General features: G+C 41.8%; 1 protein-coding gene across 3 annotated transcripts in view; it reads left to right on the forward strand.

Annotated features, from left to right (window-relative positions):
* The window catches only part of LOC131693787 (cyclic AMP response element-binding protein A), a 359,187-nt gene that overhangs the window by 302,040 nt on the left and 38,487 nt on the right, over positions 1–18,660 (forward strand). The window lies entirely within an intron of this gene.

Below are 18,660 nucleotides of genomic sequence, written 5' to 3' on the forward strand. Positions count from 1 at the left end.
AATGAACAGCGCGGGGATTTTGTCTGTTGTTACCTATTTGATGGCGTTTTGCTGTTGTATTATCAGGTTTTTTCGTGTCATCTCTCCCATGCTGACTATTTTCGTGTTTCACGCGTTTGTATTATTAAAACGAATTAAATTGAGAATGGTAAAAAGATACTGTGTAAACAGTAACGAGAGTGACGTCAGTATTTCTCAGATTTAATATCTGCCAGAGAATGACGTTCGTATTTTTTTTTCGACGAAATGTACAAGGTTTCAACTCACTACATTCATCGTTTAGCAGTTTATTGCGAAATGCTGTACCCCGATTCTTTGTCCATATATTTACAAAGCGCTAAACGCCAACTAATCACCCACTTTGAGAAAGTTTAAGGCCATCCGCAGCGACTAACGACGGTGTGTTTGAGACTTTGCATGTCAAGCGAATTGATCCCGCCTGATGCGATCATAATAAATTTGCCCAAACTAATGGTGGGTCTTCGCCTCCTTCGCTCGATCTCAGTAATTTTTTTTTCATTTAGGTACCTACACTTGTTTGTTTACCCACGATGCAGCCCGTGATGATCGCACGGAAATGTCAAGCCTGTCTGCTAGCATTTTCTCACATTCACTGTCGCTCACCCGATGATGGCATTAGGAACGAACAGCCGTATTGCATTGCCTTTGCGTTGTCCTGCTGCATGTAAGGTATGCCATCCGTATGTTGCGAGCTTAGCCTACTTTGTGGTGATCGGCATGTCAACATTAGGGGTAGTCAGTGATCTTTATGATCAGCAGTTTTTGCTTTTAAGGGGGCGAGAGCGGAAGGTATGCATTTTGTGATATCCAATTGAACAGGATGATCTTTAGAGAGTGGAGCGTCTAAGTTGTTTACAATTTATATAATTATGAAGAGGTGCTTTATACAGTAGGGGAGAGGACATTGGTTCCCTAGCAACGCTTGATTCCCTGAGCCATTAACATAAACTAAAGGTATAATATATGCGTAAATGCAAGCAATATAATACAATTGGACGCTTACCAAACTTAGGAAGCAATGCTTGTTGGTGTGATTGCCGTTATGTTCGTTTTAATCGATTTCTGTTTTGTTGGGAAATTGATAACTAAGAGAAACAGAATATGTGAAACTGAAAAACAGATACATATTCTAGACCGTATCAGTTATCACCATTGATCGAAAAGATAGATTAGACACTAGATTCAGGCCCGATGAGAGGGGGAGGCAGCCAGGGCAATTGCCCTGGGGCCCGGGTCGTATTTGGGGGCCCGCATGTTTACCCGGAAGATGGGCGAACACGTCCGGTGTTCATAGAAGAGCAATGCGTAAAAAAATGAAAAATTCAAAGTATTTTCGAAGAAAGCAATAGAGCGTCAAACAGAATTGCGAGCACACGGACAAACGCATCCGTCCTCTTCTACGTTCGCTTCTTTGTTGGTGGTGCCCGTTGTTGGCTTGGAGACACTGAGCGTAATTGTTGTTGAGAGAACATTTGTTCCTGTCAGATTCCTAGATATTGGTTTTGTAGCCGTTTGAGGTTTGGCATAAGATAACGGTGTAAGTGGGCTTTTCTTAGCTGATTTTGCACAAAGTTTTCCATGGTGCAGTGTCTTTTTGTAGAACTCGCACATAGGAATCTACAATGGTTGCATAACCAGTATTGTCTGATGAAACGTCCCATTTTCGGGTGATCCACATAAAATGGTTACGCATGAAAAAGTTGGTTTATACGGAAGCATTCTCACCACAAGAACAACGTTGGGGACACCCGGGAAAATGCGAAGTTACAGCTCTTATGGAAGCCACTTCTCCGTATCTTGACATAAATATGTTAATCACGATGTCAGTGGCCTGTGGAGAACAGCACTTTTTTGGTTCCATTTGGGGTCCCAAACAACTGTGCAAATTTTGGGGTCGATTGGTTTTGACCCGGCGTGGCGCATTGGGTTTGAAATTTGTATGAAAATTAGCACGGGAAAACCTACTTTTTTGCATTTCCAATTCTACAGACTACAATTCTTCCTGCAGTATGCCAACAATTATATGAAAGTGTAGTCCAGGATATGCTGAACAACTTTGCCGAAGGATACACTTTGTTAGAATAAGGTGCTGGTTGGAAATGACTTAATCAGGCAGTTGTGGCGTTCTATGATGCCATATATGAGATTCTTCGCCGTAATGTTCCTAAGAAACGTGTCAGCAGAAAAGCAGAATATAAATTTCCGTGATGGAACGCTGAGCTTGGTCGCCTACGCAACGTACTCAAACGTCGCGAAACACCGAAAGCGATATTTACATCATAGGACCGACGACAATAAAATTATTCTTCGTCAATCTGAACTGCAATATGAAACAGCCCGGAACAGTCCATTCGGTGAATATCTGAACCAAGTTCAGCGCAGCCTTCGAAATAATCCTTCGACATTCTGGACATTTATAAACAGCAGAAAACGTTCCGTGGGTGTACCGATATGTATTTTCCAGCCCTCCTGTCTATCCATCGCAACAGTACCTTGAAACATTGCCAACGCATAATATCAACCTTCCTCTTCCTAACGTAAATGATTCTGATGTAGCGAGCGCTCTGTCCAGCGTTGATCCTTTGAAAGGGCCTGGTCCGGATTGCTTGCCTCCTGTGTTTATAAAGCATTGTGCCCGAGCACTTTCTGCACCAATAAGTATTATTTTTCAGCGTTCAATCTCGGAAAATATTTTCCCAATGGCATGGAAAGAAGCTGCTATAGTTCCTATTCATAAGGCTGGAGATAGGCACAATGTTGAAAACTACAAAGGAATCTCGCTGCTGAACTGTCTAGCTAAAGTTCTGGAAAAGTTTGTGTACAATGCGATGTACGCTGCTTCTTCCAACATAATCGACAACACGGATTTATGAAAAAACGCTCCGCCACTTTGAACTTGATGACGTACACGAGCCTTCTAGTTCCAGCTGTAGAGAAGCGTCAACAAGTGGACGCTATATATTTTGATTTCGCAAAAGCATTCGACAAGGTGCCCCACAACATTGCTGTTTTGAAGCTGGAGCGACTAGGCTTTCCTGAGTGGGTTACCAGATGGCTGCATTCTTACCTCTCACAACGATCTGCCTTCGTTAGAATTGGCACTACATGCTCAAGCACATTCGTAACGCCAACCGGTGTGCCTCAAGGAAGTCACCTAGGCCACTGATCTTTCTCTTATTCATGAACGACCTCTGCATCCGCATCAACTCTGAAAAACTGCTCTATGCCGATGATCTGAAAATCTTTCGTTCAATTGCTTCAGCACTCGATTCTGCTGTGCTCCAAGACGATATAGCCAATATAGAGGAATGGTGTTTGCTGAACGGTATGCAGATCAACATTGATAAATGTAAGATGATAAGTTTCGGACGCTCGGTAAATATAAGGCGTTGCGAATATACTCTTCAAGCCTATGTCATCGAGCGGGTGGATTCTATCCGTCGATTTTGTGGATTTCTAGGCACTGAAATCTTTATACTACGTACTGGTCCGGAGCACTTTGGAGTATGCTGTGCAAGTATGGGCGCCATACAACGCCGTTCAAAGTAGCCGACTGGAGCGCGTTCAGAGAAGTTTTGTACGATTTGCTCTCAGAAAATTGCCTTGGAACGACCCTATCCGTATTCCGCCGTATAATAATAGATGCATTTTGCTAGATTTGCCAACGCTGGAATCTCGCCGCACGTTCTTGCAAAGAATGTTCATTTTCGATATGCTGTCGAACAATATTGACTGTCCCGACATTCTCTCAAGGATTCATTTATTTGTTCCCCCTCGTGATATAAGGAATCGTCCGCTTCTGTGGATTCCCAGGCACCGCACAGCATATGGCCAGTACAATCCGTTAGACAGATGTTGTAGCAGATTCAACGAAACTGTTTTAGTTTATGACTTCCATACCACTAAATCTAATTATAAGGTAGCAATTAGAATTTTTAACATTGACACTAGCAATAGCATTAAGTGTAATCTGTACGATATATATCGAAGATGTAATAAATACATAAATAAATAAAGTTCACCTGATATATACACTCGCCGAACAAAAGCTTACATTGCCAAATCATGGCAGGTCGGCAGAAAATAGCAATCACTCTCCACACACAGTAGGAAACAGGAATGGAAGCAACATCAAGAAAAACATAGGCTAAGTATTGAAAAATAACAGTTACAACTGTGAAGAAGTGCTCTGTACTACAAGTTGAACTACTTGGGAATCTAGAGTCTCAATTCTGTTGAGTCTGTCAGATCGCTTCTTCAAACCTTCGATATATCGACCCGCCCTGAGGCTGGGATTCTGGTCGGGTAATCCTCAAGTATGACAAGTGATCATAGAGAAAGGTGGCGCTTAAGCCATTTGTGCGGAAAGGTGGAATGGTTGAGCAGATTAATTCCGTAGCAACGTCATGCATGCTGCAAATCATAAGTTCGAATATTTTAATTGTCACTGCACAACAATCCATAATACTGCTTATAAAGTACCCTCACGTGTTCTGTTTATCAAACTGAATACTTTGTCGAGGAATACCAAAGCGGGTTTCGAAAAAAGGCAACCAACGATGGAATAGATGTACCCTGCGACAAATCCTGGAATAAAACTGCGGATTCATCATCCGTTTGTGGATTTCAAGGGTTCCAGGTCCATTGGCTGAATGCTGCTTGGCCGAGTGGGCCATTTAGTCAAATGCTGTTAGGCAGAATGCTGTTGGGCAGAATGCCACTTGCCCGAAAAGGTCGTTTGGCCTCAAGTTGTTAGCCAGAATGTCACTTGGTCGAATGTCAGGGGCAGCCAGGAGATACTTTCAAATGCAGCCAGTCTATCCAGCTATGTGAAGCAAAAAGAGAGGCTATTTGAGACTTACGATAGAATGAACAGAAAAAAAGAAAACATCTATCGGCAGGTCCCGCCCCAAGTCAATGGTTCCCTGGCCCGGTGACAAGTATGAGTTTATGTCCATAGTTCAGTACACAAAAAAACTTTAAAACTTTAAACCTTCAAAAGAATTTGAAGAACTTTTAGCCGGAGTGCAACGAGCCATCATCATGATTATTTTGATAGTGTTGATACCGACGAAGAATGGGACTAGTTCGAACCCCCGTTCCCCAATATGATGTGCTATAATTGTGAAAAATACGGTCACGGTAGCCGCTCCTCCTATGGGTAGTACTACCTACTCGAAAATTACCGAGAAGGGAATTACCCACTCGAAAGTGTGGAACAAACCAAAACCTCAGATTAACTTGAAAATATGGGATAATAATTAGGATTTCTTTGAAATTTGGAATTATTTTTTTATTTATACTCATGGGAATACATTTTGAAACATCCACATCATATAATAAAGAGCTCAGATCGGTAGACAAAAAAGATTAACACAATTTTATCCACACTATGGGAAGAAGTTAGAAATATTTTTAAGGACAAGATATACAATTTGTAATTTTTTAACATGAACCATCATTTGGTTAAAAATTGTAACAAGGAGAAACATTAGTAGACTTTTTATAAGGAAGACAAAAGATTCCAACATCAGTAGCAGAGACCGTATCGGAGAAAGTAAGGAAAGGGCGGACAAAAATGACAGCGACAAAAGTAATTAAACTTGTAGCTTTGTGGCAAACGGAAGATTATTATCAGGACATCATGAACCGGATAGCCGACTGGCATCCTTGGATCGGCTGGGAACTGTTGAGATCACACTTAGGTAGGTAGTTGTTAGCAAGTCATCCAATAGAGAAGATATAATAAATTTGGAGGGTGACCAGCACATCTCTGATCAGAACCAGGCCGAAGGGACGGAGATCTGGCGCTAGAACACTAGGTGCATGACCAGATAACATGTTTAATGTCGCGATAGCCGTCACCGCAAGCGCAGAGAATTCTGTCTATGACCCCAATACGTTTGCATTCAACGTATAATGATTGGACATGACCCGAGATACCACCCGAAGGAAGTCACGACCTTCCTCCTTCCTTTTTAAGCAAGGTTAGTTGCAGCATTTGGGATTCCTAAACTTCCATTATCCCACGAAATTTGCCAATTTTCGAGCGTCGTCTGACAATAAATACTGAAAAATTCGTTTAAGCTACGTGATTTTTCATTAGAGCCTTACAATGTATTAATGTGTCCGCCTTCTCATTGCCATTCTAATCTAAGTGTCACTTTTCTCATAACCTGGACTAAAGCAATGCGAAAGAACTCAAACTAATATTTGTATCAGATAATCGGGAACGATTTTACATAAAGAATCTGGGAACTCCCATATTTTTTACAGGAAAAACAAGGGGTGCTTTCCGTGCTCCACGATCGAAGCGCCCACTTTGAACTGTAACGATGTGGATATGGTCGTAGGTAAATATAAAACCATACGTTTTGTGGGGAGAATTCTTAGCGCGAGTATCTTTCCTTTCAGATAAATTTGTGTGCTTGAAGAACAATTATTACGTTTATAAACATTATTATAATTTCATCGGGAACGTCTGCCATTTGAATGTAAATCTACGTGGAATGCAGTTGTCGCCGATAAAGGATTCTTAGTTCCGTGTATTCCGATCAAAGGTTGAATCGTGTACACAACGTAGGGCCCAGCTACCAGATGAAATATTGTTTCTCTTTTTAATCCGTTGACGAACCGGTGCCAATAACCGCATTTTTCAGTTTTCATCAAGGTTTTCATTTGCGTTTCCAACGTCGCATATATTCGGCAAAATTTGGGCGATCCGACGTTCAAAAGGTTCTTATATGACCTTTTCGCATACAATTCTAAGAACTCTCTGGAGTGGGAAACCGTCCACGGTTGTTCGCGCGGGGTATTTGTTTAGTCTGACCTTTAATCGCAGTGTTGAAAAACAAGCCAGTCCAAACGTTGTACACTTCCACCGGAGGAATTCCTTATTTTGATTCGATTGTTTCGGATATAGTGGACGCGTAGCTCTTTCAATCAATGGCCACACTAATTTTAGCGTGGTAGGGTACAACAATAAATCTAACGCACTCGGCCACGCTGGTAGGAATTCGTGTCATTTCCACTGTATTCAAGATGGTCATAATGAAATTGTCGGGAATATCAAGCAGTAAGATGGATCGGTTATCAGAATGAAGACAACCCCATGGTATACCGTGGGAGTTGAAGTGTTCTAGAACCAGCTGAGGCGCGATGTATATGGAAACAATATCAATAAATCTTTGCCTATGATTCGGATGTAAAGGGGCAACTCCAATACATCTTGTACCGAGCAAAGGCTAATCCGATTGAAATAATAGCACGGTTTCATCCCCAAAACGCTCATCAATAATATTTTCTCGACCAAGGCAAAAAATGTTAAAACTGTGGAAGATCTACATCGGAAGTAAACCAGATTGTGTAATGAATTGTGTAAAACTTGGAAAATAATGGGACTGAAATATAGAGACACTGTGAGTTTCACTTTCCGAGACCAGGAAGGAAGGAAATGTTTCTCCTCATTCGAAATTGTCTGAATATAGCTCTTTAGTGAACAAGGAAGCGGAGAAATTAGTCGTTGCCGGTACTTTCTTTACTATTTCTTTCCAGCGTTTCTCAAAAGAATGCTTCAGTTTTTCCCCGTATAATTTATATGTGGGATATGTCGACAGTTAATTTGGAGTCTTCCCACGGATGAAAAAAAATTCTTGATTGTCTCCGCATCTTTCACACCGTGTATTGTTTCTACGATGGGCCCATTGTTTGCAACGACGGCAGCTCATGCCCCGCGGCATAAAAAGGCGAACAAGTAGACGAGCCCCGTTCAAAAGAACAAATTTTAGAGGAACAAATCCGGCGAAATGCTCGAAATGAGGGTGATGGAAAAAAAGTTTTCTTATACTCCTCGATTTTTGCTGAACCCAATTGCTTGCATGCCATAATTTTCACTGACTGAAGCACAGGGATCTAGAAGGAGCCACCCCCTATTTCGCAATTACGACTCTTCTCGGACACTACACCATCAATCTCTACCTTCCAGGCGGGTACGTAGACCAAATTTTTCTTCGTACACGGTCGAGTGTTGTTTAGTTAGATCACGCGTTATATCGATGATATTAAATGGCTTGTCTTTGGTGCGGATGTAGGCCATCCAGGGACTGGTTGCATTAGATATAATTTGTATAGAAAATTAGACTTATCGGCATTATCCTTGCCATCGGAGAGATATTCAAATCGACCTCCTTTAAGTCTGAAAGGATGTCGGTCGTCAGACATACCTTTCCATTAGTCAACACTATCATGCGGGCTTCAGTACCCGCGAAAGAAGGTTTTATAGTGGGTAACGGAAAATAAATGCAATGAAATATAAAAGACTGGAGTTGGTAGTTGGTATTAAACTGTGAAACATTTGTAGTATCTTTATTCAACAAACACATTTTCGTTGAGCCGTCGGACAAACAGCCTTGTTAACAAAGAGTGTATCCAAATAGCCACCAGATATTATCAGCGAATTTTCATTTTCACTTACACACGCCATATCTGAACTTTCGTCAATACGGGGAGAAATCACTTCGAATCATACTACCCACCAGGTAAAAAGGAGTTCCGCCGGCCCTGCCAACCCGCAGGTATGCCTGACATGTAGCGAAAAACACGAGATCAGTAAAGAATACACGTGTAAAACACCAACTAAATCCACCATCGTGAGTGTCCAAAATACATCGACGAGCAAAATATTATTAAAATAAAAGTGTCCAATAACCTATCATTCCCGGAGTCGAGAGCAATCGCAACGAAAAGAAAGATAGCTGTTAGCTACGCAGACACTCTTGAATAACGCTTCAAACCCAATTTAGATGACAAGGACAAGACCATAAAACTGCTACGAGATGAGCTGACAAAACTTAAGCAAAGTAACTTCAACCAGCCATTGAAAAACGCAAAAAATAACGAGATTCGTAGCTGGAAACCCCAACAGGCGGAGACAAAACAACAACTTGAAGAGGCTTTAGGACAACTAGCCGCCCTTCGAGGTGCATTCAAAGACTTCAGTAAACAAAAACTTGATGGAAAATTCGAAAGCAGCAAGGAAAAACGGCAAGCTACTATCGGAGCTATCCCCGAAAAAAGCAAAACTTCAGAACAGATGGACCCCACCGACGAAAACCAGAAAAAGGAGAGCTCCAAACAAAAACGCAAAAGGAACATGGAACAAAAACACAAAAGGGAGGACAAATCGAGGAGTCCAATCAAGAAGAAGTCGGAAGCCAACTCGACAATTGTACAACGAAGGAATACGAAAATCAGACCTAGCTCCATAGAATCCATAGAACAATGCAGCCAGTATCGAAACACACAATACCGAACTACAAATTTCACCGCCATCAAATAGATTTAATTCTGAACCAAGAAGAAAAAACGAAACAAATATCAAACGAAATAACATCGAACCACTCACCTGCGCTGACCCCGACCAAGGACGTTCCGGCTCACCCCGATGCACCCCCGGCGGCTGTCGGCGTGGAACCATTGGAAAACCTTCAGGCAAGTACAACCAATACCATTATGATGTAAATCAGTACCCCGCTTCAAAACCTCCCAGCAGACACTCGACAAATTGGTACTACTTTCGGCACTCAACTATAAATAAACTACAACAAATATTTTTAGACATTAAGCTAACAAAAATTGAGATTGATTTTCGAGGTTTTTTAAACTTATATTTCAAAACATGATGAGATTTTGAGAATGACTTCAAGAGTACTTCATCTCGCACTATTCGGTTGTCCCGACACGTCTGTTAATATATCAAATGCTGTCCACTAAACACCTCACTAGCGGTCGTTACAACACGCCATTTTTATTTTATTAGATGGATATCATAATTATCCATTTATAAAGGGGCCACTCGCTTTTCGGTAATAACATACATGTCAAATACAATTCAAGGAGAAAATAATGAAACTATCGCGACCGTCTATCCTGGGCGCAATGCTTGCCGTTGCGTATGATCTTCTTTCTCGGCGGGGAATCATTACTCCATCGTTTTCGTCCATGTCGTTGTTACTAGAGCAGTTTTGGTTTTCACTGTTGATTGTTTTTTATGCTCCTTGTGTTTCTAAGTGACTTTGGTATATTCGTCTTTATGGGTATTCCTTCACTAGGTGTACCGGTTGTTGGTTTAATGTTATCGAGGATTATTGTTTGACCGGCTGTCTGTGGTTTAGCGGTCGACGGCTGCTTGTTAGTGTGCATTGTAGTGTATAGATTTAGTATAGGAAGAAAATAAATGCGCAAACTGCCAAATAGTTAGAAGAGAAACAGAAATTGAATGTTGTTTATGAAACACACAGCCTGGAGCAACCAATACCCAGTATCTACGGCAGCGTAAGCAGCACTATGAAGTTTTATTTTTGTACATTGCTGGGATTCTCTCAAACTTATTGACCGTGTGAAACCGGTGCTGGGTCTTTAGGCTCAAAGCTGGTAGACCGAATGTCGTTTGGCCGAATGCCGTTAGGCCGAATGGCCATTAGGCCGAATGGGCTATTAGGCCGAATGGGTCATTATTCCGAATGGGCCAATGAAGAGTGATTTTTTACGATTTTTTAAAACTTACAATAATAATGTTTGGAATATTTACAACACCGTTCTCGTTTCATATTTGCCGCTGTAATGGAATAAAAAAATAACAGCGACGCCTAATGTGGCTACGCCACGTCGCTTCGTGTCAAGTGCTGCCCGACAACGCTCCGCTCCGTCAGACTTAAACTAATTTAAGCGCCTATGTTTGAGTATTCCGGGCAAACGAGTGGTTTGCTTGCGAGAGGGCGTCGAAAGCAAAATACCTGTGTTTGCCGCATATGTAGCGGTTTGAATGACTTGGCTTTCTCCAATATTGAAGAGTGCGTAGCTAAAACTTTAGAGGAGTGGAAAATCACTGACCACGAGATAATCGGAGAAGGTTTTATTGGATCTCCGAAGTTGTACTTTCCAGATCGTTACAGCGCACATGTACCATGGAAAATGAACTCTAGACAAAAACAACAAAGTATTCTCAGGAAGGTTTTGGATGATGAATGGTTTGGGCCTCGTTTGACATCGATAAAATCCCAAAGAGATAATGCGTACAGACGACTCCAAGAGGCTCTGGAAGTGTTTAAAAGAGTAAAGAGCAAAAGAGTAACCTGAAGATGGAAACCATTAAAAGTTATGGTTCGCATGAGGTGTATTCAAACGAACAATTGATGGGTTTTGAAGATATTGCTGGCATCCGGAAAAAAATCATTCATGTGAAACAGCGCCTTATTTATTATTTTTGAAACGGAAGCAGGCCATTGAGAATGGAAAGGTATTTTTTGTTGACTTAAAACGAGCATTTGAAACAATTGACCGCTGTGAACTGCTTTGTGTTTTGTAGAAATATGGTATTAGAGGAAATGCTCTTGGGTGGTTTTGCAGTTGCTTAGAAAGAGTTGCAGGGTACAACAGCGCTTCATCATCGTAAGCTGAAATTAACCTTGGTGTACTGCAGGGTAGTGTACTAGGACCACTTTTCTTCATCCTATGTATTTTTCTTGTAAAATGCGGAAATAAACCTGTTTGCCGATGATACAGTTTTGTTTATCATCCAAGCGTGCTGCTGATTCAAAAAGGGATAGAGCTTTCACCTGTCCAATGGATTATCGAAAAGTTGCGTTGTCGGCCTATTACAGCGCCGCTGAGAGCCGATTCTACAACCATGAAAACCACTAGAGGCTGTCCTCAAGGAAGAGTGCTGTCACCCCTTCTGTGGTCTCTGGTAATAGACGGACTCCTGAATGAGCTAAAATGTCTGGGATTTGAAGTGGCGGGTTTCGCAGACGACATTTCTATTAGGGGCAAGGATGAATTGACGATCTCGGACCGTTCTCAATCGGCTCTAAATGTGACATGGCAATAGCGTCAAAAGCTTAACATTAATCCCCAAACATCTTCACAATTCCATTTACAAGGAAAAAGAAAGTCAAAACTAAACCACCATACTTAATGGCGCCACTATCGAACTTGCTACGGAAGTAACAAGTCTTGGAGGAGTAAGATAGTAAACTGCTGTGGAATCTGCATATTAAAAGTACTATGGAAAATGCCTTAGGAAGCCGAAGTCTTTTGGAAAAAGTGCAGCTTTGAAACAAAAATGATACAGTGGCTTTACACTTCAGTTATCAAAGGCTTCAACAGTGTTGTGGCACAGAGTGAAAAGCAGTGGAACTATCAAAGGCACAATGTTTGGTTTGTTTATCAATCACAAGGGTAATGTAATCGACCCAATGATTGTTTTGGAAGTAATGCTAAACCTAGTACTATGTCCGCATTAAAAAAGAGGAAGCACGTAATGTCCTATAGGATACACAATCTCTATCGGTGTATACCGGGGGATTTTACGTTTACATTTTACATTCACTTATAGCATACCGCAAAGGCAAGTCTTTGATCTTCCATTTGAGGTCGATCGATCTGAATGGATGCATGGAGATCATCCGGTTCCGGAAGGCTACGTAGAATATTATAGTGATGGCTCAAAAGAGAACTGCCGCGTGGTAGAAAGGGGTCCTTACTGTAGATTCTACAAGGTCCTAGGGCTACACAGTCAGTTTTTCAAGTCAAAGTATATACAATTGAGACTGGTGCCAAAAGGTCTCTGCTTAGAAGCGACCTAAGGGGCAAGCAGTTTGTCAGTCTGTCAGACAGCCAGGCTGTGTTAGGAGCTTTGGGTTTATGTAACTTCGAGTCTAAACTCATCTATGTCTGTCAGCAAATGGATCTGGCAGGCAAATGCAAACTCATTCTGTTGCGGGTGCCAGGGCACATGGGAATCAAAGGAAATGAGCTGGCTGACGAGCTAGCTAATAGGGGAGCTGCCTCTCATTTCATAGGGCCGTAGCCATGCTTTGGATTTGAACCTAACAACATTAAGGAAAAAAGCTCGATGACTGGGAGTAAGGGATGAAGAGCAAAAATGTTGATACCTTACCACCCCGTTCTCAATCAGAAAGTTTTATTCAATACTCAAAGCGGAATATTAAAAAAAAATCCTCGCTTTACGTGAATCCGAGCTAAAGGTAATCATTGACCTATTGACAGCCTATTACTCGTTCCGAGTTCATAATCGTAGTCGAAATACTAATATCTGTTGTTTGATGGTGAAATTCAACTGCAGTTTATTATCATTATTATTGTTGAAATTAACGGACGACATCTATCTCTCTTAAGAGTCAACCCTCTAGTGTTATCTCACTAAGTTGCTCGAAAAGTTTGGATTTAATAAAACTGAATTACTTGCTGAAGAAAGTTTTCGCAGTTCATTATTTTTTGGCGATTTCTTGTATGTTTTGACATTACTAAGTCAATACCAGCTTTACTAAGGCAGTGGGCAACAAAGACATCCAAAAATGAAGAAGTGGAATAACGGAAATTAAAACCAGCGAAAAACACGCCGGGTTCACTAGGGATGCTAGGTTCGTATCTTAGATCAGTAAGATGTAGCGCAATTGCAGGAAGTATTTCTAGCGAAAGCTTGTGTACAGTGTTACCTCGCAAACGAGAAATCTATTGAAGAGCAGAGGTGAGTGTGAATGCACGAAGAGCATGGGCAACTAAGAGCGTTCTAGCTGTTTCTACTGACCGAGAAAAGCTTTAACAAGCCAAAAAACGAGAATAGCATCCCTTGGATGCTCTGCATACGGCACTGAAATCACGAAAAAATTTGATAAAATACTTTGGTTCAGTAGCGTCTGGCTCAAATGGCACGTTCCCCATGTTGATCGGAGATTTGAGCCTTGCCAAGAATCGTCTTTTCATCATTTTCCTGATGGGAAGGATTGGGGAAGTGGTAAGGTAAGGGATAAGGAAAACAACGACACAGAACAATTAAAACAGAGCATTCTGCACCCCCGGAGAGATGCTGAACGATCTGCAGGTGCTACAACAGCAGGAATAAAACTTCCATCCCTCGGAGGGATTTAGAACCTCTACTCAAACAGTGAGCGGATATATCAACACCCCCGAGGGGATATTGAGATAACAGAACGACAACACCCCCGAAGAGATATTGTCATTCAAATACGGCTAAAAAACTATAGCTCTTTACCACACTGGGTTAGGAACAAAAGCATATCCTTAAATTTCAGCTCTCTGTACATAGGTTCATCTATGTATGGTGAACCAAAAATCCGGATGCGCAATTGCATTAATACAGGGCAATTGCATATCAAATGATATGATGTTCCGTAATCGAATTCACAAAGAACACATGAATAATACTCAGCGCGCTGAATAGTAGCCATGTGATAATTGAGTTTGCAATGTCCAGTCAGGGCCCTAACCAGAATACTGCAGTTGTGCTTGGAAAAATGCAGCAAATTTCTTGACATTTTCGGACTCACATCCGGCAGAAAAGCCTTTGTTTGAACGCAAGTTTGCAAGCTACGCCAATGGTTGGCATGTTCGAATGCAGCCCAAAAGCGAATCTTGTGCTTTATCCAACTTATTGACAGTGGTAGAACTGGTTCTGGACCAACGAATTCAGTCGCAGCGCCAGCTCTAGCCAATTCGTCCGCCCATTCATTTCCAGTAATACCGGAATGACCGGCTACCCATAGAAGGTAGATAGCATTTGAAATGCTAAGTTCTTCGATTTGAGTTCGACATGCGATTACTAATTTCGATCTCGAATCTGCCGAACTAAGTGCTGTCAGGGCAGCCTGACTGTCAGAGCAAAAATAGATTCTTTTACCGCAAATTCCCTATTGAAGTGCGGATTGTACGCCACACAGAATCGCAAATATTTCTGCTTGGAATACGGTACAGTATCTACCAAGCGAATGAGATTGGTTTAATCTCATCTCATGACAATAGACACCAGCACCGGCTCGGCCCTCCAACAAAGAACCGTCCGTATAACAAACTACGTATTCTTCAAGTTGTCGCTCCATCCAGCCAGACAGCCATTCCTCACGAAGAGGAATTCTCACATTGAAAGTTTTAGTAGGAAAACTACATGTGAGTGTAAGGTCTCTGAGAGCAAGTGTATATTCATCCCAAGTAACCATTTGGGGCCACAGTCTTGTGTGGCTAGTTACACGATGTATTGGGTTACTATTCCAGAGCCCAGTAACCTTAAGATGGTATGCACAAGAAAGTGCTTCTTGTTTCAGAAACACATGTAGTGGTTTTATGTTCAAGAGTGCCTCAAGAGCAGCAGTAGGTGTTGTCGAGAACGCACCAGTCATCGCCATCAAGACCATCCTCTGAAGATGGTTTAACTTTGATTGGATTGTCATGACTTCTCCCTTCTGCCACCAAACAAGGCACCCGTATGCCAGTATTGGTCTAACAATTGTTGTGTAGATCCACTGAATGTACTTGGGTTTGAGTCCCCAAGATTTGCCGAAAGCCCGTCTACATTTGCCAAAGGCCATGCAAGCTTTCTTGATCCTGAAATCGATGTGAGCTGTCCAATTAAGTTTTGAGTCGAGAATTACCCCAACGTACTTAACTTGATCTTCGACAATAATTTCAGAGTCAAAAAACTGCAATGGACGAGCTCCGGTTGTAATCCTTCGTTGCGTGAAAAGCACCATTGAGGTTTTATTTGGATTAACTGATAGTCCAACATGAAGACACCACCGCTCAACAACACATAAGGCTTGTTGCATCAAATCAAAAAGTGTGTTAATGCAAATACCGGTGATCATTATATGATAATCATCGGCGAAACCATACGTCGGAAACCCAAGCTCATTTAGTTTTCTCAACAAGCTATCGGCGACAAGGTTCCATAGAAGTGGTGACAGCACACCACCTTGAGGACATCCGCAGACACTTACTTGTCTTAACGATGAGCACAGATGTCGGTTGATAAGCATTGCGTGTATCCAGTTCGTGATATATGAAGGTACTCCATGATCTCGTGCTGCTTCCAAAATGGATTCGAAAGACACGTTGTCAAAAGCATCTTCAATATCGAGAAAAACTCCTAAACTTGATTGCTTTTGTGAAAAAGCTTTTTCAATGTTGTAGACAACATTGTGTAACAGGGTGGTAGTAGACTTCCCCCGCTGATATGCATGTTGCATTGCATGCAGCGGGTGCTCGCCCAAGCTACCATCCCGAATGTAGTGGTCGATTAAACATTCTACTGATTTGAGAAGGAAGGAGGTCAGACTGATCGGTCTAAAGCTCTTTGCCTCCTCATAAGTGACGCGGCCACCTTTGGGAATGAATTTGACAGTTATTTCCCGCCACGCTAATGGAATGTATCCTGTTGCAAGACTGCAAGTAAGAACCTTTTTCAAAATATGCTTGAAGTGTTCATATCCTTTTTGTAGTAGAACTGGAATAATTCCGTCCTTTCCCGGAGACTTATACGGAGCAAAACTTTCAATCGCCCATTTGATCGATTCGGTTGTCACAATTCTACGAGCAAATGCCCAAGAATCAGAACTGCCTGAAAAGAACTCAGGGGCAGTCGTCAGTGATGGCTCCGTACAACCTGGAAAGTGTGTGTCAAAAAGACAGTCGAGTACTACAGCTTCGTCAGACGAGTATTCACCATTAGCAGTTCTAATGGAACTGACATGAAAGTCTTTCGATTTCGAAAGTAACTTATTTAATATACTAGTTTCGTTGAGTCATGAGACATTTGTGCAGAGGCTTTTCCAACCACTTCGCTCAGAGGATCGAAGGGCATTTCTGTATGCTTTGCGAGCCAACTTAAATGCCTCCAACCCGTCCCTGCGTCTGCGATTCCAAGCTCTCCTACATAACTTTTTGAGTCGAACAAGTTCGGTATTCCACCAAGGTGTTCCTCTAGAAGCACGCATAACTCGAAGCGGACAAGCCTCTTGGTATGCTGCTACTATGAGTGAGCTTGTTTTATCCACGACCTCATCCAAATCACTTGGAGATTCAATCGTCGGAAGATACCCATGAAACCTAGTTGCCAAGCCCTCTTCGTAGAGGTCCCAGTTCGTAGATTTGGGATTACGATAGGTGACGATATCTAGCGAGACGTTTAAATGATCAAAGACGATGTACTTATGATCAGATAACGACGGTTCGAGCTCGTTTGGTACGAGCCAGTTTATCAACTGATGCGTAATACTGTCAGAGCAGAGAGTTACATCTAACACCTCTTCTCTGCCAGCTCGTGCAAAAGTTGGGCGGTTTCCTGAATTAAGAATGCGCAGATTTGTACTACTTAAGTATTCCATCAATTCGGTGCCTCTCAAATTGATATCAGAGCTGCCCCAAATTATGTGGTGGGAATTTGCATCACTGCCGATTATGAGAGGAAACCCATTTCTGCCACAGTATGATACAACCCTTTTGAAATCATCAGAAGGTGATGGTTCATTATGCGGCAAATATGCCGAACAATAGACGTATTTCTTGTTTATGTTGTCAACAGTCATAACTACCATGACAGTACAAATATCACGAGTTGTGAGGTCCGATATAAGACAAGCGTCAATTGCACTATTCGCAAGTATACATGCACGAGGCATTTCACGTGGATTTGTCATGCCATTTTTGTTGAAAGCTACGAAGACGGGGTTAAGTAGCTTTCCAACATAGAAGTTTCCTTTATGGAAATACGGTTCTTGAACCAAAGCTATGGAAGCTTTCCCTTCCTGCACAAGGCGAAATAGATTCATAGTTGCTGTACGTTTATGCTGAAGATTAATTTGTGCTACTCTAACCATATTCGATTACAGCACTACACATTTCATCATCAGCACTTGTTGTACAGCAACTAGAAAATACTAAACACGTTGGCTTATAATCGCATATAGCGAACCCCGAAATGGGTATTAGGGACATGAATATCATTTGAATCCCACGATTTGCGAAGAAACGAACGTCCACTGTGTCAGAGATTCGCATAACACAGCAAGGGTAAAACCCACGACACTCGGCACGGAGTAACACCTTGGCTTGAGGACTCCTGTTTTCAGTCACCTTCTACGACATGGGAACAGGAACCCAGTGGATCAGTTCTTGGTTGACATACTTCAACCCGCCGGATGCCACACGGCCTCTAGGCTGGTTTTGTACGGAGAAAGATAATAGAGTTATCAACCTCCTAGTGAACCACAGCCAGTGAAATCACGAAAAAATTTGTTATAATACTTTGGTTAGTTCTGATACCAAATTTTCTTATTCGAAATCACTTTCCAGGAAGAATGCGATATCAAAAATCTTGATTCCTTAATGGTCACTCTTTATGACTCGGACTGACAGCTTCAATCTGACTTGTTATGACAAACACATTTATTGGGTTCGGTTTTCCCTCCAGTTTCGTGTGTCAGTCTCAGTACGAACTTTTCGGGAATGTTCGATGTTCAGTTACGAAGACTAGTATATTTTGTGCCATAATTTTCTGATTTATTTACGATTGATATGCCTATGTAAAAACAATGTTGACGTATTGGAATATTCAACCAACCATTCCTAACACTCGCTGGATTCTAAACTGTAGTGATCGCAGCTCTTTGGGATGAAGGAAACGCTAGACTAAACGTAGTTTTTATATTGTATTTCTTGATCCTTTCATCAGATATCCGCGGCTTTGAAAAAAAAAGTTTGAGCCACGAAACTAGTTTTTGAATGTTCGCTCCATTAGGATCTCCTAATTCATTCAAGGTTCTCAGT

This window comes from Topomyia yanbarensis, chromosome 3, assembly GCF_030247195.1.
Source record: "Topomyia yanbarensis strain Yona2022 chromosome 3, ASM3024719v1, whole genome shotgun sequence".
In the NCBI taxonomy this organism is placed as follows: domain Eukaryota; kingdom Metazoa; phylum Arthropoda; class Insecta; order Diptera; family Culicidae; genus Topomyia; species Topomyia yanbarensis.